Here is a 23,837-nt window from a genome sequence, read left to right on the forward strand (position 1 = left end):
TCTAGTATAATAAAGTAATTCAAATGAAATAATAGTCCATGTTAACAGCCACTGAATGAGAAAATAAAGTGTAAGTAAACTGTGTGTGAGGGAGAGAAAAAGCTGCACACCTGAGGCGGTGCGTGTGAAGTCAAGTGTGGCTGCGGTGCAGAGAGGATGCTGTGTTTATTTAGTTTTCTACATTATTAAATTTTTGTGCAGTTGACAGAGAAGTCCACCTGTCTCCAATTTAACTTCCTCAAGTGTCTTTGTGTGTTTCTGTGCACTCACGTCTCCACATTGAACGAGCAAAACTCTCATTTAAATAGGGTGGTCTCCACCCCTTCTGCATGTGCACTAATCATTGCTGCAATCTTAGTGAATTTCTCGCAGCAGATGAGGAAACTGCGTCAACAAAGGATTGAGGGACGCAACTGGTTTCCCACCCTTTATTTCAGATCTTAGTGAATCCACCCCTCAGTGCACACAGGAGAGAAAACAAAACTAAAGTATCAATATTTTTGCACTGGTATCATTCACTATTAATCCCAATGTTGGTATCAATATTATCGATGTTATTAGATCGATCCGCAGTTTTCCGCACACCTATACTGGGCACCCACCAGCAAAAACATGAATCGGGGCCCCTGAAAACCCTAGACCGAATCCCACAACGCAGCATGCAGGCTGAGATGTCAAATTAATCTATTAGGTGGAAGAGAGTAGTAAAGAAGACAGAAGTGTGAAGCAAGTGAAAGAGAGACTAGTGTAAAAGAAAAATCAGCGAGAGTGGGGAAAGAAGGAGTCAGGAAAAGTAACGAGCGAAGGAGTGGAAGCAAGTGAGCACTGCACTGCGTGTCATTGGCCCCCTGGCGTGAACAATCCATCTCAAATTGATCTTCCTGCTCGGCCCAGCAGGGCATTCTGAATCAATCTCAAATTGATCTCTGTGCCAGAGGTCGGGAAAACTAGCAGTGGAGCTTATCAGAAATATAGTAGTGCTGGTAGGATCTGACAGGGAAACTTATCACACTGCACAACAGGAAATGGGCTCTGAGCCCCCAAGGCAGCAAGAGGACGAGTCTGCTTCTCACACACACGCACGCACACACACACAGAGACACACACCGACTCCACATGCACCCAATCCAACGTTACACCAGCACATGCTCCCCTGTGTGTTTACAACTGGAAAGTAACAAATACAGAGACTAAAGCAGGCAGATACACACACACACATATACATGCAGGCTTGCGTGCATGTGTGTGTGACTCCAGGCTTCAGCATATACCTACAGGATACATGACAGACACAAAGTTTTCCAGAGCACAATTTATCAATATATTTTAAGTTGAGGCTTGACGCCCAGAGCTCTTGATGACTTATAACACATTTAATGTGTCCTCAGCAAGTCTGTGTGAAAGCATAGAGGGGAAGAATCAATAGTAGCTTAATTCCAGAGGGTCAGTCAGCGTTGAGGCACAGCCAGTCACCCTGGGCTCAGTAAAACAAATAAAGTCAAAGGACCAGTGGTTGAAAAAGTGACCTTCACAAGAACGTCTGGAAAGCACTTAAAGCAGCAAGAAATCTGTCTTTTGCGTGCGTGCGTGTGTGTGTGTTAGTCAAAGAGTAGTCTATACCAGTGGTTCTCAAACTTTTTTGGCTCAAGTACCCTTTTTCTCTTATTTCTTAATCCAAGTAACCCCTTGGTCCAACTACAACATTTTGCTCATAAAACTATTTAAAATCAACTACAGAGCATAATGACGGAATGAACGAGTGATAACAAAGTTTAATGAATGTCATTTTGTAAATAAATGGAATGAAACAGTATTTAGTGCAGTGGTTCACAACCTTTTATGGATCGTGACCCTATTTTGATATTAAGAATTTCCCAAAAGACATTTTTTTCTAGAATTAGTTTTTGATCATGTTCGAGCTAAAATATTTTAAAACTGCATTTTAGTTGAACTAGATTTATATTTCACAAAGTGAAAGTATAGGAATACAGTTGTTTAATATTGTTTGTGGTTTTAATTACATAACAATAACAATAATTTTAAAAAATCAAAAATTTCAAGGGACCCCACATGGGGTCCAGACCCTAAGTTTGGAAAACACTGATTTAGTGGCTCCTGAATAGATTTATTTCTTTGCTTTTTTATCATTTCCGTTTATCTCACACCTGGGGTGGAACCAAGACTCACTCTTTATTTGTTATTTTCCTCTCTCTCTCTCTCTCTCTCTCTCTCTCTCTCTCTCTCTCTCTCTCTCTCTCTCTCTCTCTCTCTCTCTCTCTCTCTCTCTCTCGTACCCCCTGTAGTGCCACCGCGTACCTTAGGGGTGCACATACCCCCATTTGAGAAACACTGGTCTATACTATAGCAGTTTATACTATAAAATCCACAAAGAACAATCTATGCTATGCTAACTACCTCATTACTCAACAGTTGCGCCGCCAGCCGGAATCCTGTATGCGCTGTGCGTACAATTTTTTTTTGAAGGTGTGGAAAAAATAATATTTCAAAGGTTTTTTTTTTAATTGTTTTTGGGGAGGGCATAATAAAGATGCTGGTTTTGTAATAGGCCAAATATACTAAGTCCACTTATTTTTCAAGCCAATTAATTGAAGCCTAACATAAAAGCCAATGATTGTCATTTACGTCATTAGGTTGATTTCACGTGATGTCACATTGCTGCATGGAGGGCAGGAAGTAAAGTAGCTTGAGAATCTGCCGTCTGAAATAATCAAAATGCCCATGTTTTGTGTAGTTTACATTTGCTTCAATCGTTCTAACCGAGAAAAGGAAAAGAGATTTTATAGCGTACCACAGTAAAAGCTGAACACCCTAATGCTTTTTCACTACATGTCATAAAGTACTATTCAGTAGTAGTATATATGTATGTGACAAACAAACCTCATGTATCCTTGACTGTGAGGCTGTTACTCTTAGAGTCCACAGGTGCTGGTTTTTATAGGACGGGCGGAGCTAACAAGGGTGGTTTGTGATATAAGAAGCCACCAAAACGTTACTAACCACCATTATCAGCCAACAGTAAAAATTGATTGTAATAGTTGGGTTTCAACCCATAGTCGGCAGTCACTCTTGCATTTTTACAACGAAATTTGCCAAATTGAAATAATTAAACTAAAATGTCAGAAGTAGGACTAGGATCAACCAACAACGCTACTTCATACTCAAATACTTTTGTTTTCAGCAGAAAAAGGTGGTTTTGGAGATTGGTTACACTTTATTAGCTTTATATTGGTAATGTTGGTCAATTCTTCTCTTCAATGTTTGCATTTATATCTAACACTTTTTATTTTGGATTGGGTTAAGCTTGATCCACAAAGCACAGACCAGATGTCATCTGGTGACAAATTGTAAAACATCAGATAGAGGACAAAGGAAGGAACTCAGGCCCTGTACAGGTGAACTGGGACAAAATATAAAGAGACTGTGTGTATGTGTGTCATGTCTGAAAGCCTTTTCTGTGGCGGCCTAAAAAAAATCCCACTGTCAGCACAGGGGGGTAATGGGGGTTAACAGCAGGAATAGAAATTTGAAGATGAGAGTGTGAATTTACAAATAGTGAACACACTGGCCAGTGTATTGGGCACTTTTTGCTGGTAGGAATTTTTGCCCAATTTCGTCTTTGAAACTTTTTTTTTTTTTATTATTTATTTTGTTGGCTTTTATCAAAACAGGGGCATCACACATTTGCTGCAAACTGGTAGACTGCACATCTCAAATATTGTTGAGTTTGAGATTCCGGTTCAAGACGATTTGAACTTTAATGTATAACCTAATGCTGCGTTCACACTGGATGCGTCACGAAATGTCCGTACCTCCAGATTACATACAAAGTCAATGGATCGATGCGTCCCAGATGCAACATTTTTCCAGTGCGGCGGTGCGGTCCAATCCACACGTCAAGTGCGTTGGCCGTGCGAGCGCGCTCCCGATTTTACGCCTATCAGCACATTCGCAAGAGTTGAAAATATTGAACTCCTGCAACTGTTTTGCATGACGAAAGCCAATCAGAGTCTTTGTTGACGATGACGTCACGTCAACACGGACACCGCTTTGTTCACCCATTCAACCATGGAGTAGAAGCTGTATATGACCACCTGGAGCTATATGACACGGCCTTTATAACCAGGACTGGACTAGGAAGGTTTTGGTGTGGAGGAGAATCAGTGAGGAGGTGGTAGTAGCAGGTATGAAATGTGTATGAAGCGAATGGCGACATTTTTTGTACGTTTCGTGCGGCAGATGCATCCGGTGCCGCAGTAAACGCATTCAGTGTGAACGCAGCATAAGTAGTAAATTCAGGGGCATATTAACAACTTTTGTCTTTTTCTTTTGAGTTACGATGGAAATTCTCTATAACTTCTATTTTGTCATTTAGATATTGATGATTTATTATTGTTTTTCTTCTGCCACATTCTGTTGTATTCTTTTTTAAATTTTTTTATTTTTACTGATTGAGACAAATAAAAGAAGAAAAAAAATGAGAGCACTCAGAGAACTACATTCATACATCATTCACAATTTATATTGCAAAGTCACCAGCAGGAGGTGCTGGAGAATCATCTTAAAAAGCTGAACATAGGGATTCAGTGATTTTAGTTTTTTTTTCAAACTGCTCCAGTTTTTATTATATATAATATATATTTATTTGTTGTATATTGTATTTATTTGTATTAATGAGATCTTCCATCTATCTTTGTCTAAAAGTTTGTTAAAATCTGTCCAGTACTTTTGACATATTCATGCTAAGAGACAAAAAAAGAAATGCAGGTGAAAACATTACCTCCTTAGTGGAGGTAATACAGTACATTATATTATATAAGCTAGGACACAATTGTACCATATTAGTTGCAGAATAGGGACATTTAGTTGCTACAGTGTAATATTGATATTCTGAAAAAGTAGAGAAAGCAAAGTCATGTGGTCATTATCCCTCATCCTCGATGCTCTGAGGCAGCAACGCAAACCAAAGGATTTCAAATGTGTACAAAAAACTCCATCAGTGGGATTTATTCAAGGAAAACTTGACATAAAATAATAATTTTCTAAATCTCTATATCACTTGCAGTGGAATAAACAACATATTTTATGGTTTGATATTTTATTTTTTATTTATTTATTTTTTATATTCCAACCGTTACACAAGGAGCTCTTTGGCTTTGAAAATAAGCAGCTGTTCAGGAGCTTTGTTCAGTGAGAATCAGTAGCTGCATTTTATTGTTGGTTTGCTGACTGTCACTCCCGTCTATCAATGCGAAAACCGCTAATGACTCTACCAAGGGTAAGGCAAGGCAAATGTATTTGTATCACACATTTCATACACAGGGCAACTCAATGTGCTTTACATGATTTAAAAAGTGCAACAAAAAACATTCAACAGCTCAAAATCAATAAGAGCAATAAAATCGGCAGCAAAAAACATTTCAAATCATCAGTAAAAACATTTAAAATGATCAACAAACACATAACATCAACAACAACATGGCCAAAAATCTCCCTCTCAATCATACGCAATAGAGAAAAAGAGTGCCTTTAACTTAAGTCTTTGTGAATGACAGCCTATTGTAACGTAATCTCAACGTCGATGTATTGCTCGTTCAGATGCTGGAGTTAAACTTGTTCGCCTTATAGCTGCATGACAAAGTCTAACTAAATACAGATGCTCACACACTGCCACACATCACTTCATTTCACTTCTCTGACAGTGTCTTTCTTTAATAAGGAGCAAAGAAGCTGTTTTTAGCTCTGTGTAACCATGAAACTTTGCCCTTCATGCAGTTAAGTTAAAAGGACTTTTAGCTTTTGATTTGATTCTTTTGTAATTTCAGGAGAACAGCAGAGTTCAGGGCGTTGAAATGATGCTGGAGCTTGACAGAGCGAAAAAAAAGGCTGGCGGGATTAATTACTACGGCCTGCCTCGGGGTAACCTTTAAACTTAGCACTTTAAGTCGCTCCGACAGGGACCCGGTTAGAGGAAATGTCTTTATATCTCTGCTACTCACACTCTTTATGAGTAATGGGAGGAATGCGGAGCGGTGTCTACAAGTGCCCTGGTTGTCACTTGTCACCTTGCAGTGTAATGCTACAAATTAGCTCTAAATATTCTCATCTCTGAATTTTCCAATTACTGCTCTCAGTGAGACTCTGATCTTTTGACGAATAGCTCTAAATTAAAGTCGTTATCCCTCCTGGAGAGAGGCCACACACATGCACACTGTATAATGATCAGGCATATATCCTGTTAACCAGTCACTTTATCACACTACTTTCCCCCTTTTGTGAACTTTTACAGCTGAGCATAAAAGTGCAGCATTATTGGCTCATTTTTATTTCTAATGAGTGTTTTACAGATTGTCTTAAGTCATGCAGAAGAATTGGACTCATCCTCCTCCAAACAGGCGGCCTCCAGGATTATTTGGCAAGGCAAGGCAAATTTATTTGTATAGCGCATTTCATACTCAAGGCAACTCAATGTGCTTTACATGATAAAACATTCAATTGTTTAAAATCAATAAGAACATTTAAAATCATCAGTAAAATCAATTAAAATCATCAGTAAAATCATCATGACATCAACAACATGACTAAAAATCTCTCTCTCAATCATATGCAGTAGAGAAAAAAAGTGCCTTTAACTTTGATTTAAAAATGTTCACATTGGATGCTGACTTCAGCTCTGCTGTCAGTTTGTTCCACTTCTTTGCAGCATAACAACTAAAAGCAGCATCACCATGTTTACTGTGAGCTCTGGGCTCCACTATCTGACCTGTGTCCATAGATCTGAGAGACCTGCTGGGTTCATACCTGACTAACATGTCACTGATGTATTCTGGACCAAACCCATTCACAGATTTATACACCAGCAGCAGAACTTTAAAGTCTATTCTGAGGCTGACTGGGAGCCAGTGTAAAGACTTTAAAACTGGAGTAATGTGTTCTGACCTCTTTGTTCTGGTAAAGACCCGAGCTGCAGCGTTCTGAACCAGCTGTAGCTGTTTGATGCTCTTTTGGGGGATTCCTGTCAGAAGACCATTACAATAGTCCAGTCTGCTGGAGATAAAAGCATGGACCAGTTAGACCACAGTGTGGTACAACCGTCTCTCATACGCATCAACTATACTATGTATATGCATTTACACAGAAAGGGGAGTAGGAACGAAAGTAATGCGGAATAAAAACAAGACGTCAATTTACTCAGACCCAGCTGCACATTTACATCTTTGTTTCCTTTACAGATTTTTGTAAAATAAAAGCGATATTTCTAAATGTCGACAACATTTTTCCATTTAACGTTGTTTTGAGCAGGAGCCTCGTAACTCCCATGAAATCTCATCCCGCGAGACTTTGCTGCAGGAAAATAGATGCTCAGAACTTTCCGTATTCCTTTGTTGTTTCACATCTATTGTGACGGTAATAATTCTGAAGTGCAATGCTTAGAAATGTCCCGTTCTCCTCTTCTGTTTCTGTGCCATGATTTATCAGAGAGATGCCCGCGGGCACAGCGTTGGTGACCCCCGCTTTAGAGCATCTAATTTGGCCTGCAGGAGAAAATAAAAATGACAGACTAAACATTTATTGTGTAAATTACCAAATAATCCAGTTATTGATATCTCAAATTCACCAATTTGATGAAACTCTACAATATTTTTAGGAGATTTTATTTTTCCTTTGTTCATATCACATGAATAGTCATTTTTAATTGGAAATAGTGGAAAGAGCTCAACTTTTTTCCACAAGTCTTACAATTTCTCACAAACAATTTCACAAAATTCCTCTAAATTACACAAAAATGGGTAAAATCAAGAATTTTCTGAAGTGAATTGAAGTGATATTGAAAACTAGGGCACAATGATATTAAGTTTTCTTTTTTTTCCCGCCTATGTGAGTAATTCTGCTTTAAAAAAAAAAAATAGAGTAACAATTTTTTTTTTAGACAGAGCTCTACTGTGATCAGTGCTATTTTTAGAACATGCCTCGCGGGCGCCTCAAGTGGTCCTCCCGGGCGACCATTCGCCCGCGGGCACAGCGTTGGTGACCCCTGGGTTAGAGCAAGGCAGTAGTCTGTTAAAACCATCAGCATTGCCTTAAGTTCACAGTTCCAGCCAATCCGACGCCGGCTATGCTCACGTTAGGTATGACTGAAGCACATTAGGAACCCATAAGGAATGCATTGTAATGACTGAAATTAGGAAAAAAAACTGAATTTACATGGGAGTCTATGAGAACAGTGTGGGTGATTTTCAATTTGGCTGAGGTTGCCCAAAAGGGGCGATACTTTATAGAGCATGGCTCTGCGCTGATTGAACGATGACATAGAGAGCAGCTCAAGAAAGTTTTTGCTACTTGAAAACTTTTTGGATTAAATGGTTATTTTAATAATCATTTAGTCTTGTGACACATCCTGAAGTTTAAAATAGCAGTGTTTTAGTCGTTACTCAAATATAACGACTAAATGCAGATAACATTTATCTCTCAGGTACACAGTGCACACTCTGTGCTTCCTCTCACTCATGTCTCATCTTTTAGTCGTGTGTTTCAAACCCTGCTTTGGTGACACAGTATTAGACGTGTTAGTAAAACAGTTATAAAAATGCACTTTTTGGCATTTTACACACAAGGTAACAAGATATAGGAACAATGATTTTAATTCATGCTTGATAAAATACATTGGTATAAAACAAACACATGTTGTGCGTGAAGCTGCTGACAAAAATAAAACACGTCCGAAATACTGCTGACCTAAAAAAAGGACGTTAATGCATCATGGGTGCGTTATTATCGAGATATAAATGACAAGATAATGCTTATTGAATCTGGAGATCAGTGGTCCACACCCTTTTTCCATTCCACATAAAAATCACCCGACACACATGACTTACCTCAGCCGTTCACCATCTCTCAGTTTGGTCGTACTGTGGGTGATCCAACAAACCCATGGTATCAGTGAGGAATGTCCACTCCCTGACAGCTGTAGGAGAGCCTGACTCATCTCGCCCTGTGTCCGTACCCTCAAACGCTCCTCAGCCATCCTCACTCTCTCTCTTTTCTATTCAATCTTCTCTTATTCAATAGCTGGGTTTCCGACCCCAAGATTTAATAAAAAAACACTGCATTAGAAGCTTTCAAACAGCATCTTGCAACAGTTCCCCACAAAGCTAGACACGGCCCTGCTCTAGTCATGAACATCACTTCTGTTGTGATCTGACACTATAATCAATAAAGATTGATAAATTGATTGATCGCTACAGCTGTCTATGTAATTCCTTGAGATAATTTGTGTTTTATTTGTTCACTGCTATCAAGGAATTAGACTCTGTGTAGTTTGCATGAGAGAAGACGTTACAAGATTTGTGGACTTCGTGGTGTCCTCTGATAATGTCAGGGTTGGGGTCAATTACATTTTTCAGTTACAATTATGGTTTGAATTACCCATGTTCAATTACAATTCTATTACATTTACAGTCACTGGCATTTTTTCCAATTACAATTGCATTACAATTGTTTTTTTTTATCCTCAGAAAGTTAATTACAATTCTATTCTCAATTTCTAAAGTTCAATTACATTTACTGTGCCTGAAATAAATAACCTAATAAAAGTTAACCTTCCTCTTGTGTTAGTTTTCTGTTATAATAATTAAATCAGCTGTAAAATACACTAAAAAAAATATCTGTCATCTAATTTCTTTCCTATCTATTGATTACCTTGTTAGGCTTCCTAATCAATGAAAATATAGGTTTTAATATTTTTGGTGTGGGTGTCTGAGTCTTTTTTGTGTCAGTATACACCTCAATTAATTTATTTTTTTAAATGGTGAAATGTGGGAAAGCTTGATATGAAACATATTTTAATAGTATTTACATTACTGTTATTCAGTTGCTTTCATGGGTACTTTTTTGAGGAAATTTCTAAATCAGTAATTTTACTTGTACTTAGGTAAGTTTTAAAAAAAAAGTAAAGTAATTTGTTACATTTCTACACCCAACCATTACTGAGTATTTTTTATTTTTATTTTTTTAATGGTCAACGAACATTGTGAAACTACAAAAACATGAAACAATCAAATGCATCACATCATAGCCGACCAACCAGATTAAATGTAATGAACCCAAACAGCATTGATGGCTGGTTATTTTCTCAGTTTTAGAGTTTAAAGATTTTATACATTTTGACCAACCTTTTTATTTTATACAGATGCCTTTGTGGAAAATAAATTAAGCTTCAATCGTGCAAGATTTGATTTTTTCCTTTTTAAGTTTATACATGAGATATTTATTGTGTGCAAGGAAACTGTGGCAAGATTTATTACCTAAAATAAACATGGGGGGTGAAAGTAACTGGTAATTTTTACTTTGAGTATTATTTAATTGAGCTACTTTTTACTTGTACTTCATTATTTTATGTATGACTTACTTGTACTTGAGTACAATTTCAATCAAGTAACAGTACTGAGTATAATACATTAGTCCTCTTTACACCTCTGACTATTTTTATGGAATTTTTATGGCAATTACAATTACAAAGTAATTATCTAAACTAAATCACAATTTAATTATGATTACTCCAGCAACAGCTCTTCAAAATTACAATTAGAATTATAATTAAGCCATAATAATAATTATTAATGACGCAATAACAATTATTGTTGACCCCAACCCTGGATAATGTAATGCAGAGATTCTCAACTGGTGGGTCGCGGACCTGTACTGGGTGGGTCGTGGACAGCTGGTCATAAATAAATAAATACTTAATGTCTCTCATGTTGGGTTGGACTTGTCTTTTATTTTGAAAGAAACTTTTCTTTTGACAGGCCTGTTGTGAAATACTTGTTGCACAGGCAAATATATAGATTTATGTTTTTTAAAAAAAAGATTATGTAAATTAATAAGATTAAAGTGGGTCACGATTTAATGACGGTGGCAAAATGGGTCGCAGGGTGAGACCAGTTGAGAATCACTGGACTGAACATGAAATTCCATGACTGAATGTTTGTCCCAGTCCAGCCCTGGTTCCCACATTGGAGCGTTACCTCCTTCACCACCTCTAATAGTTTATGAGAACATAAGAAATGCAATCTGACCAAAAGAAGAAAAAGTCCCTGTGCTTCCTTCTGCATGCACGGTCCATCCTTCTTTTTTTAGCCCAAAGCCTTCAGGGTTCCACCTCTGTTTCTCGTTCCTGTTCAAAGCGTCATTGAAGTAGCAACACCTTTAAGCTCCCCTCAATCAATGCATGACTCCTTTTTGATGGCACGGTTGCAATCAAACTTTAAGGGCTGTCAGCCACTCAGGGCTACTTAAAACAAAGAGAAGAACGATGAGCGCCAATCTGACATGTCACCCTTATATATGCTCACCTTTTTCTCAGACTGAATAAATTGCTCTCGCTCTGTAATTTACCGTTGATTCATGTGAGACCTAAGTTTGAAAGCACCTTCAGACGCCATTATTCTAGTGTGTTACTAGGGTCTATAACTCCCTCTCTGGAGTACCAAACTAAATAAAACATGCACACTGTAGGCTTACCAGATAGCACAGAGTTGTGTTATTGATCGTTCACCATCATTGAGTAAAACAGCAGAATGTGTGATTGGTGCATGTTTAAATAGCTTCTTAAGACATAATGAAGATGCTCTTTGGAGAGGTCGACCGATATGGGATTTTCAGAGGCCGATGCAGATACCAATTTTTTTTTTTTTTTTTTTTTTTTATTTCAGCCGATGGCCGATATCTAAAGCCGATTTTGGAAGCCAATATTTGAAGCCCATATACTTTTTTCTAAAGCACATTGATTATGAAAGACAATTGAAACACTCATATGATATAAATGTATATATCATAAATTAAATGAAATACACTAATAGAACTCTTAACATTTATTGTACTTTAAATACACCCGTACACAACCAAGTAAAACAAAAATCTTTATTCTATTAAGGATATAATAGGATAAGGATGTTTGATCAGGCACTATTATATTATATGGTTATCCTATTAAATCGGCTTTTTATTTGGAAGACTATTGGCTTCTACCTCTACCATACACATGCTATAAATATTATTAAAAAAAATGTATATTTATATATATATATATATAAAAAGTCCATATATCGGCCTTGTGTGTGTGTGTGTGTGTGTGTGAGAGAGAGAGAAATTGCATTGTCCTGTGTCAAAAACTAAACTTGCATTTCAAAATGGAAAAAAGCTGATTGATTTTATGATTTAATCATCTTAATATATTCCAGTTTCAATTATGTAAAGCACATTGTGTTACCACATGTATAAAATGTGCTATACAAATAAAAGTGCCTTGCCTTACACTTGCATTGTAGAAATATATATACATATATATATATATATATATATATATATATGTATATATTCTGTATATGTGATTATTTAAAATTATGTTTTTAATTATTTTAAATTCAATCCAGGCCATTAAAACATGTAGTCCTACACTGGATACATCTCTGATGATTTTTCTGAAATAATGTGTTGACTTTCATGTCATTAAAGAGAGATTATCACATTAGAATTCATGGTGCTTTTGAATGCAAACAGTAGACAAAAGAAGCATAGCATTCATCATTGATAGAGCTTGTATGAGGAATGATCCTTTGTTGGCTTTGATGGTATAACAGAAAAAAATGAATGGCATGCATGCTGTTTACTTCTCTAAATGTATGTAATTTGTAACTTATTCCAACTCCACAAAGAGACGCATGCAGGAAAAGTTTTGCAACTAAAGAAATTAATCTGATAATGTGTCAAAATGATGGAAAATAGAGATTTTTTTTTTTGATTTTTTTATCACTCATTATGAAATGAGAATTAAAGAGTAGTTTACATTTACTGAACAGGTTTCAGACAATATATTTATCCTTGTTGTTCTCACTGTTTGTTTATTTATCATCATAGTGGCTCCCCCCTATTAAATACTTATTTATCTATCTTCTTTTTATTTTCTCTGTATCTTTGTCTTTTAATTTTGTTGTACCTTGTGTATTATGACAATAAAACGCATTCTATGTATTCTATTCTATTTAAATGTTCAAAGAACCTTAACTCCAGCTGTTCTGTGCACGCTGCTTTAGTCCTAAAGATGCCCTTTGGCATTGTAAGCTTAGTTAAGCTGTGTCAGTGTGAGTGATCCTATTCAGGACTTTCTCTAAATACTCAACTGTGTATCCAACATAGTTTTAGTGATGTTCCTTCAGCATCATTGAGATTTTTAGTGAATCATAGCCTCTGTGATGTTTTTCAGCTCCGCTCAAAACAACAAGTCAGAAAGATGATTTGATTTGAACATGCCAGATAAATGTAGTTTACAAATACATTTTATGTCATAGATCAAACAATACTAAGATTATTCCGGCTAAAGATAAAAGTCATCATTCTTTATTTATTGCTGTTTAAATCCACATTATCTCCATAAAACATTCAAAGCTAAATGATAGTTTGTTTTTTTAATAATGGTATGCTGTTTGTGATATCAAGAAAAGTAAAAGGTGTTTTCACGGAGAAAAGCTGTGAGGAATGTGCAAACAGCGACAGTGATTAAATGAAAGGAAGAGAGGAGTAGATTAGCTCAGTGTGTCCTTAGAGAGCGTCTGAGAGGCGAGCGAGCTGCCAGCTCTGCCTTCATCTTCCTCTCCTTCCCGATCAAAGCCGCTCTGCTCTTTTCTTGATCACTCTGCTGCTGAACATACCATGGTTTTTCTTTTTTCCTGCTTTGCTTTCCTCTTCTGTAATTGTCAGTCAGTGAACACAAGTGTAATTTTTTTCCCCTTATTTTGGGGCCAAAGCAGAAGAAAATCCCAGAGCAGTTTTTTTTTTACGCACTGTAATCTCATTTCTTGTCGACCGCACTCTGTTTTTAATGTCTCTGTGTAAGTGTGGGCCGTGTTGCTCCAATGTGTTTTCTCCTGATTATTCTGCTGCATTATGTTTCCTGTGTATTTTACTAAAACTAGGAAGCGAATATGTTGCCAAAATTAAAAATTATTACTTTTACTCGATGTCAAAATGAGAAACTACTTGCTTTTTTCAGTTCTTGTTATTTCAGCACAAACCGTAAAACAAATAGGGTTAAAACACTTGCTGCAAAGCAGGATGTTGTCAAACCAAAGGAAAGAAAAAAGAACAAACCCTACTGGTAACGGTTCAGCCTTCATGCTTAACATTTCCTGTTAAATAGTAAAGCATTCTTATCAAAAGGATTAGAGTCAATCCGGATTTACTCTGCACTAAAAAATTTAACAAACTATGTCTTTCTTGCCTCACTACTCTTCTATTTTTCTCTACTTGCTGATGGAACGTCTATTTCCAACAGTAAAACAAAGTGTAAAAATACAAAACAACTACCTCTTCAGCCCCTACGGACCCACCGGCGGGGGCAGCTCCAGCTTCCGTGACTCTGACGGGTCTAAATGTTTTAAAGAACGAATGAAATCGCACATTCTATACCTCTCCGTTATCCTAAGCAATTCATTCAGAACAAAAGACCACAGCACACACACCAGGCCGTTAGTTCAAAGAGGGAAAAGTCGACAACTCGATCAAACTCGCAGTTTTTCCACTGTTGTGAGTAACAAAATAAACACAGAGCTCTATAACAAGAGCCTACGTAAAACTACAGGCTGAGGTGAATCCACTGATATACAAGTTGGGTGTGTTACGTACCAAAACATTGCCAACATCTCAGAAAATACACCGCGGAAAAAGTCAGCAATGATGACAAATAGTGACTTACCTTTGTCGTTTCTTATCAAAAGTTGCTTCAATGTGCATAAATCTCCATATCTTGATAAATACAAATCGTATCATCAAATTTCTCATTACACATATTCAGCCATTTCACAGTCGAGAATTCTGTCCAATGTGCGTAAAGCGCTCGTGCGTAAAATAAGCGGTCCTCCTTTATCCAGCTCTGATTAGCCAGGGCTAAAGACCAGCCTCTAGTGTTTGATATCACCAATTTCTACAGGCTCTTATCTTTGTGTCAAATATTCTGATTGGTCAAAGCATTGCTGAACTAACCACCTGCGCAAAGCCACCAAAGAGTGGAACAGAAAATAGCATTACTTATGGCACCTCAGAAACCTGGATAAAAATGGATATGTGTTAATTTAGCCAAATTGCTACATCTAGTGGTCAAACATAAGAGTAATAATAATTGGAATCAGTTTGACTGACATATTACAAAGTGGGCTTCCGCCTTTTTTGTACAAAAACATGTGTATCTTTGGCCTAATGTTTATTATTATCATCAAACTGCAGTTAATGTTCAATTATTTCTGTTTTTACAGCCTTCGTCAATGATAATTGACTTTATATTTGATGTAAATGTTTGTTTTGGGCGGACTATAGATTTCTGTATTTAAAACATGATTTATTGTCACTCAATATCACTCAATATCACAAAATACATTTTCACCAAAATTTGCCCAATCACTTTTTTGCCCTGTTCATATTGACATTATAAGCATCTGTATGAAAAAGTGGGTCATTCGCTGAACATTTAGGGGTGGCACACTTTTTCACAATGTTGAAGTTTTTTGTATTTTCAGGAATAGTGTTTGAACCAGTTTAATGTTCTCATTTACTTATTTAGTATAAATGCAGGGAGAAACTATTAATGGCCATACTTACCTTTATATCATTACATTTTCTGAAATCTGTGAAAGTTACATATTCTTTGGTTGAGCTATGAAAATTGTGAAAAAGTGTGCCACCCTTTACCAATTCTTTGGTACATATGTTCAAAATATCAATAGGAACAAAGCAAAATGTGATCTGGCAACATTTGAATAACTTTTTTTTATTCCATTATATTGTGAACCACCCTAATGTCCATGTAGGAGAAGGATTATGGGAAGAATAAGCAGGTTTTGAATAAGGTGTGTGCAGGTGAGCGATAGGGAAACATTAAAACACATGTCATTGGCTGTTAAAATAGTGTTCCTTTTCATCATTTTTGTTCCAAATAATCCATCCACAAGCAATTAATCGGTATTAGCACTAAATACATAACTACATTCAAATTAAAAAAAATTTTAAAGTATAGCTATACTGTAAAAGGTCTTCCAAAGTTGGATTAATGAAATGTTTTTTTTTATTTTCTGTATATACACGTGATCATATTTAAGATGAATATTAAATGTTAAGTTGTCAACACATTATTTGAGATATATTGGTCAGTTTTGATTTGTCTATGCAAAATAATTCTTTGCATTTTAAAGTTGTTTTCTGAACGCGTTTTACGATTAGATCATTTAAAATGTCCTATTTGGCTTGTAAAACATACTTTGTGGTGAATGAATTTCCCATCAGCCTGAGGGCAGACTTTGTTTTTTAGTGTTTTTTTTGGGAAGATTTGCAATAATGCCTAATGTAGATCAAATCCTGTGATGATAATCAGTATCACATATTTTAGATGAATTTCCACTGTGTTTGTTCACTTACCTACATTTAAAAAGACAATACTCTCTATGAGAGGAGAAAGATTTGTTTTTCGTGCAAACAAGACATTTTGCAACAACAGCTACTTGAAATCAATGGACCTAAAGCCAGAGAAGCCTGATTATTGCTAACATAAATAAAATAGAGGAAAGTAGTTTATGCCTAATCCAAGAACTAGACGAGGCAGGGAAAATAACCATTAGACTGGGAGGAAAGATGTGTAGATGTTGTCAGTATAGTATGCATGTTTTTACTGATAGTCAATAATAATGTTCTTTCCCTCTGTCTGAAAACGTCTTCAATAACATAAAGCAAACCCAAGTAACCAGGTACAGATGATCAATAACTTATTGACAATTTATTATTATAGAAAAACTGCGTATTGGGAATTTGTTTTTGTTTTTTTATTAAATCATCTCTTATTGATTGTGGATTATTTCAAACTCTTGGTTTTAACACCACGCAAATATTTGGTCTCCCTGAAAACAAATGCAGACACGATACTACTTTGGACCAGACATAGGCAACTGGTGGCCTGGGAGCCACATATGGCCCCCCAAAACAAGATTGTAATTCTTGCAGTTGGAAGTTGTATGAAGCCCAACATATAACACACAAAACTCCAGAAACACAGAAAATGACAGGAAAATGCACAGAATGTCAAAACTACACAAAATGATAACAAAGACACACTAAACAACTACTTAAACACAAAATGACTACAAAAACAACAAAATATACTAGAGGACTTCAAAAAAAAGCCAATGAAATTGCACAAAAAGACAGAAAAGTACACATAGTAACAACAATAACACACAAGTATAACAAAAACACATAGAATGACTCAAAAAACCAACAAAAATGTGCCATATTGACAAGAAAATAAACAAGGAAACACCAAGGAAACCCACAAATTACCTGTATATTAATGCTCAGATTGGTCTTTTTTCTAAATGCTAACATGGACGTTTATATAGTATGGCCCTCGGATCAGATAATAACATTTTTGTGGCCTTCCGCTGTGATAGAAGTTGTCCATCTCTGCTTTAGACTATACTCCATGTAGTTATGATGGAAACAGTGTGAGTTGTGATCTGCTCTCTGCAACGCTTTGTTGCTAATAGATGAAGGTGAAACTACTCATTCATTGAGGCAGATATGAGAATTATAACAGTTTCTACTAGGGATGTAACGACTCACTCAACTCCCGATACGATTCAATTCACGATACTGGGTTCACCATACGATTCTCTCATGATTTATTTTACAAAATGGGACTGTAGACAAATGATGATTGAAAAACATTCCTTTATTTTATTATTGAAAATACTATACTATTTTCCTTTTGTTTTTCATTGTCAAAAGAATTCCTTGATAAACTATTCAAAACAATGTAATTTAACTAAAAATAAATCTTGAATGAAATAAATAAAGGAATAATATAAATGAAAAATAAGCCTATTAATTTAAATTCTGATTCTATAGTAAACAATACAAAACTACATAATAGTTATTTTTCTTTTTAAAAGTGCAACTGAAAATGTATTTTGTGCCTTAACAATTAAACTTAAAAAAAAAACCGTCATTGCACTGTATTTACGTCAGATATTTGTTTTGACCAGCAGAGGGCACTGGTAACCTAGTGATTGGTTGGGATGCAGCTATTCTGTGCAGTGAAGAAGAGATGCTATGCTATCAGACAGAGCTAATAGAAAAAACGTGACTTTTACAGATATTCACGTAATATTACAGATATTCTTTCAGTGCTAAAGGGGTAAGGAATCCTTTATGAACATGTTTAAGAGTAGAAGGCGGCCAGAAAGAAAGTATTCGCAGATTCCACCCGCCGCCTCAGCATTTGGACAAGAGAAGAATATATAGCACCCTCTAAATATATCGCTACTGCGATTCAATTTTCAGAGAATCGATGTGAACCGTGATACCTATGAATCGATATTTAACTGCCTTACAATTAATCGTTACATCCCTAGTTTCTACATAGAAATACAAAGGCATAGATGGCATTGTACAGTAATACATGTCACCCTGGCATTGACTTAGTTCAAGATGAAAGACACATGCTTTGTGTGTTTATGATGATCATTGAGGGAGTCTTTATGTAAAGTGGGCTACAGAACTAAGCATTCTGACCTTGGTTTCCCCATCCCTTTTCATTTGCACCCACAACATTTATAGAGTAGCATCTAATTGAAATCAAGGAAGGATTAGGGTTTTCCTCTTTCACTGATAACATTTCAAGCTGGGCCTCATATGAGATTTCAGTTTAATCAGAGGCTTACTGATACCCCACAGGTTTAGCATCTGCACAGCAACAGAGCACCAGTAGTCACAGAGAAACAGACCAAAAGTAAAGTAAACACATCATGGAGACAGTCTGACTGCACTATCACACAGTTCTCTTTAGGAAGAAGGTCAGTACGCTACACTAGCCCATAATATGTCTGAGCAGAGCAAGGCTTTAAAACATTGTATTACTTTTACTGGCCATATCTTCATCACTAAGTTTGTATGGGGCACCAAAATAAATTTTTACAATATTTAGTAACAAACCACATCTTTAAAAAAAAATTATGTAAAATTTTTTATGTTACTTTTGACCAGATTTACAGCAACATTTGTGAAATTTGTGATATTTTTTTTTTTTTCGCATAACGATATCTACATCCTACATCTAAATGTAAATGTTAAATATAAATGTTCAATCTAAACCTAAATGTTAAATAAAAATCCAGATGTTAAATCTAAATGCTAAATCTAAATTTGAATTCAATAGTTACGGGCTATATTGTAACGGTGAATTAGCTAAATGTTTAGTTTCACCCATCAACTTTAGATTTAACATTTAACATTTAGATTTACCATTTCAATGTAGAGTCAACATTTGTATTTATATTTAAATGTAACATTTAGATTTAGATTTAAATGTAACATTTAGATTTAATATTTAACATTTAGATTTAGATTTAACAGCAGGATTAGGTCAGAAGTATTATATAATCAGAATCAGAAATACTTTAATAATCCCAGGGGGAAAATATTTATCTCACGCCATGGAAGATTCAATTAAACTTTGGTGATGATTTGGATCAATGTACTGATTCCAGATCAGTTTACAAAAAATGTGACATTCAAAAAAAAATGATGTCTCAGTTCATAATAGAACATATCTTCATTAAAATTAACTCATTAATGTTGGGTTTGTTTGTGCTTTAATTATTCCACGGAGTTTCATCCGGATCAGATCCAGATTTTTTTTAAAAGTGGGGTTGTTCGTACATCTGGACCTACTGTATCGTTATTTGTAAATTTCTTCTGAGCCTTTACAGGGTGAATGATCATGTTTCCACTTACCTGCTGATATCTGACAGAGGATGTTTGGTGCCTGGTGGAGGTGTGTGCTCTCTGTTTTAACAAGGAAAACAGGAATAAAATGTCTACAAAGTAAAAATTGGATAACACATTTAATCTACGAGAGCTAATTCCTTTTTATTTCTTGCTTCCTGCTCACATCGTTTGGTGTACCCTGTGTGATAAATTGCTGATGAGCTCCTTCTTCAGGTGGAGCCTAAATTTAGCTGCTGTTTCTATGGTCTGATGTTCCTTTCTCAGCGCTTCTTTGTTCCAGTGTGATTACGTTTGGTTAAGGTTGCTGGATACAAAATAAAGACATAGTGTAGCTCTCATAGATCAATAGATCGAAGATCATTTGCTCAGAAATAGATGTAAAACGGTTAAATTGCCACTCAAAAGTTTGTTTTGATCTCCACATTTCTCACATTACTCTCTTATTGACATTGTTGGAAAAATGTTGTGCATTGCATTGTGGGATGTTGAGTCTGGTTGACCAGTGTTTCTGAAATGGCGGTACGCGATGGCACTACAGGGGGTACGAGAGAGAGAAATTAACAAATATAATGACCGGAAGTGATGTAATCTATAGAAATAAATCTATTCCGGTGCCATTAAAATAGTGTTTTTCAACCTTGGGGTCGGGAGTTTTAATGGGGTCGCCTGATATTTTGTAAAAAATGATATTTACTTATCAAAACGCGCAATCTCAAATTTCTATACTTTCACTTTGTGAAATATAAATCTAGTTAAACTAAAATGCAGAAATTCTTGATATCCAAATGTAGTCACGATCCAAAAAAATCGACTCATTTATTTAAGCAGTCCGAGGTGCTTATGTATCATCTGTTCACTTTAAATTTAGGGAGAGAACATTTATGTAACTGGCACAGACGTGTACAACAAAACCAAAAAAATAAATACATAAATATCTTTAAAAATCGGATCGATTAGGCAAAAAAAAAAATGGCAAATATAAATAGACTAGTAGTCAGGAGCCTCCATGCTTTACCAAAAATTACACATTAACCGATGTAAGACTATCCATGGTGACGGAGAGACATTCTAGTCAAAAAACACAGTCATAGACACATTTTACTGTAGGGCTACATACAGTATGTGCCATTACATCAGTGGTTCCCAACCTTTTTTGGGTCGTGACACCATTTTAATATCACACATTTTTTTTCCCCTTTTTTTCGTTCTAGAATTAGCTTTTGATCATGTTTGTTGTTGGCAAGATTAGTGCTCAAAGTGACTAGATGCATTTTATTTTAACAAGATTTAAATTTGAAAAAGTGAAAGTATAGAATGCAGTTATTCAAGATTGTTTTGTGTGTGGTGTTATAATTTGATTTGACATTTCAGGGGACCTCATTTGAATTCCAGGCGACCCCACATGGGGTCACCGTCCCAATGTTGAATAACAGGCATCACATTATGTCTCTTAAGTGTGCAGCTGTAAGGGGTACATGGCTTCAGGTGAAATGTCTGAAGGGGTACGGGACTGTGAAAAGTCTGGGAGCCATCTATCATTCCAGGCAGATTTATCAATATCTCTGATAAAACATCTCACTGAAAACATCACGACTCAAAAAAAAAAAAAGAGAGAGAAAAGCCTCTTTGTTCAGTGCACGTACGTGTTTGTGTACGCCATGCACTCACCCACTCTTACACACACACAAACCACATGATTTATAGCCAGCCATGTCTAATGGATTGCTTTGGCACTTGAGAAATTATGAAAAGAAATTAATTAGCCTTTAGTCACCCTGCTGTCCAGCTGCCCCGCCCCCCCCCCCCCCCTGTCGCTGAGTGTTTAGAAGTAATTACTGTCTAAATGGGCTGTGCTCACGTGTCACACATTTATCTTCACTAAACTATGTATAAATACTTCTGTCATGTCGTCGATGTACAAAGTGACATTTTAATGATCCAGCAGTCCTTACACAATACATTTTTATTAATCAACATTTGACGGCTCCAGTTAAATGAGGTTTGCCTTCGTTTACTTACTAAAATTGCTACATTTCTTTCTTTATTTTCCTTCATGGTTTATTTATTTATTCATAAAAGCTATCATTTGATTTCCATGATTAGCTGTTTACAAAAGTCTAACTTAACATGAGACAAAAAAATACAAACTTGAGACCAAATTAAATTGAACATCCCTGTCATTAAGGATTTGGAGTGAATAGCTGTTATTTTCTCTGTGTTTTTACCATGTTTACCTTGAGCAGTTCACAGAATTACTTGTGAAGTGAGTTTTGAAGTGTGCGCAGGAAACAAGTATCCATTCAAAAAAAACCTTTTTGCATTTCACGTTCTCAAATAGGTGAGAAAACACTTTCACTGCAAGAGCGCTAAGAACTTTGGTCACTTAGACAAAGACCAGCTTTTATTATTGCAGTTTTACAAAGAGCACAAAGATGAAGGCAAATGAAGTTGTTTCTTGTCTCCTGAGCTGTAAAACTTGCCTGAATGAAACAGAGGAACAGTAATAAAAAAGATTGCTGGATAATTTGTAATTTGCAGTCTAATTATGCACAAAGGCATACACATATACAGTGGTGGTGGTACTTTGATTGTCTTAGTTTATCTGTATCTGGGTGTAATAGTGTGCAATATTTTCAAGAATAAAAAGCTGATTCTAAAGTTGAACGGTAAAAACACTTCTCCTGTGCCCAACCTGAGTAGCCTTTGGTAGCTTTTATGTAAGACGTATCCAGGATGTACTGGTACACTTTAAAAACTGTATTCAGCTGTTGTTAACGTTTTGAGTGAGTTTCATTCTGCATTCTGCCACTACAACCTCCTATTCTTATTTTAGTAAACTTGCATCAATTGGGTTTCTGGTGATGCTGTGTGTGTGCGTGTGCGGGTGTCGGTGTATGTGTGTGTGTGGGTGTGTGTGTGTGTGTGTGCATGGGTGTGTGTTTCGCTATGTTGGTTATTTAAAGGTTCCTCATCTGTGGAGAACAATCCTGGATCCAACCCCAGTTTCCTTCTGCTTTGACATTCACATTGTATACAACCTTGAAGCTATTTAAGTCAGTCACATTGAGAAAATGAAAGGTTCAGTATTATGCTATTTTTCACCCATCTAGAACCACAACAACATAGTATTTGAGGGTTATTGTCCCAAACTCGCCTGTTTTCTGGAGATTTAGCCCTCTGAAAGGTGACTTTCTGAGCAGTTCTAAAAATGGGCTAATTTGCGGCATATTATGCATATTCACAAGTAGGCGTGTCTGTAGATGCTATCCACACACTCTTGTTATTTTTCCAGCCAAAAAACTGCACATTACAGTAAAACACATGGCTATTTAAGCAGCTATTGGGATTGTGAGTCAGAAAAACACTGTTTCGTGAAGTGTGTGCGCCGTGCGCCAGCAGTATATGTCTGCAGAGTCAGAGCAGTCGCTTTATTGTCATCATTTCCTCTAGTGATTACAGGAATCGTCCATTCAAGGTGATAGTCCACTGTTTTGTCCAACCGCTGCGTTGCATTGTGTCACAAAGACGTCAGATTCCAAAGACGAAACGAGGAAAAGTTCCCGATGTGTGACATCACGGACGGGGAAAATCCAACTTGCCCGTTTGGAGCTGACTTTTTACAAAATGTGGAATAACGAGGGAGGGAGGAAGCTGAACTTTTTCAACTTTGGTCCTATGAATGAGGCTAAAAAAGAGATGTATGTCACTCTAGCAAAACCATTATAGTGATTTTTTCATATACCACCCCTTTAAAAGAAGTAAAAATTGTCACTAAAATTGACAAAATGAAAGGATAGTAGGCTGTTTTGAGGATTACTTAAATTTGTGAATGGGTTTGATCTCGAATACATCGAGAGATGTTAGTCAGGTATGAACCCAGCAGGTATTTGATCAGATCTATGGACACAGGTCTAATAGTGGAGCCCAGAGTTCACAGCAAACAATGTGACAATGCGTTTACAGTAGTTGTTATGCTGCAAAGAAGTGAAACAAAC

General features: G+C 36.3%; 1 protein-coding gene across 2 annotated transcripts in view; it reads left to right on the plus strand.

The window, feature by feature from the left end:
- Positions 1–23,837, plus strand: part of LOC114458197 (heterogeneous nuclear ribonucleoprotein C-like) — a 60,947-nt gene that overhangs the window by 23,085 nt on the left and 14,025 nt on the right. The gene's annotated exons all lie outside the window — the stretch shown is intronic.

This window comes from Gouania willdenowi, chromosome 3 (genome assembly GCF_900634775.1).
Source record: "Gouania willdenowi chromosome 3, fGouWil2.1, whole genome shotgun sequence".
Classification (NCBI taxonomy): domain Eukaryota; kingdom Metazoa; phylum Chordata; class Actinopteri; order Blenniiformes; family Gobiesocidae; genus Gouania; species Gouania willdenowi.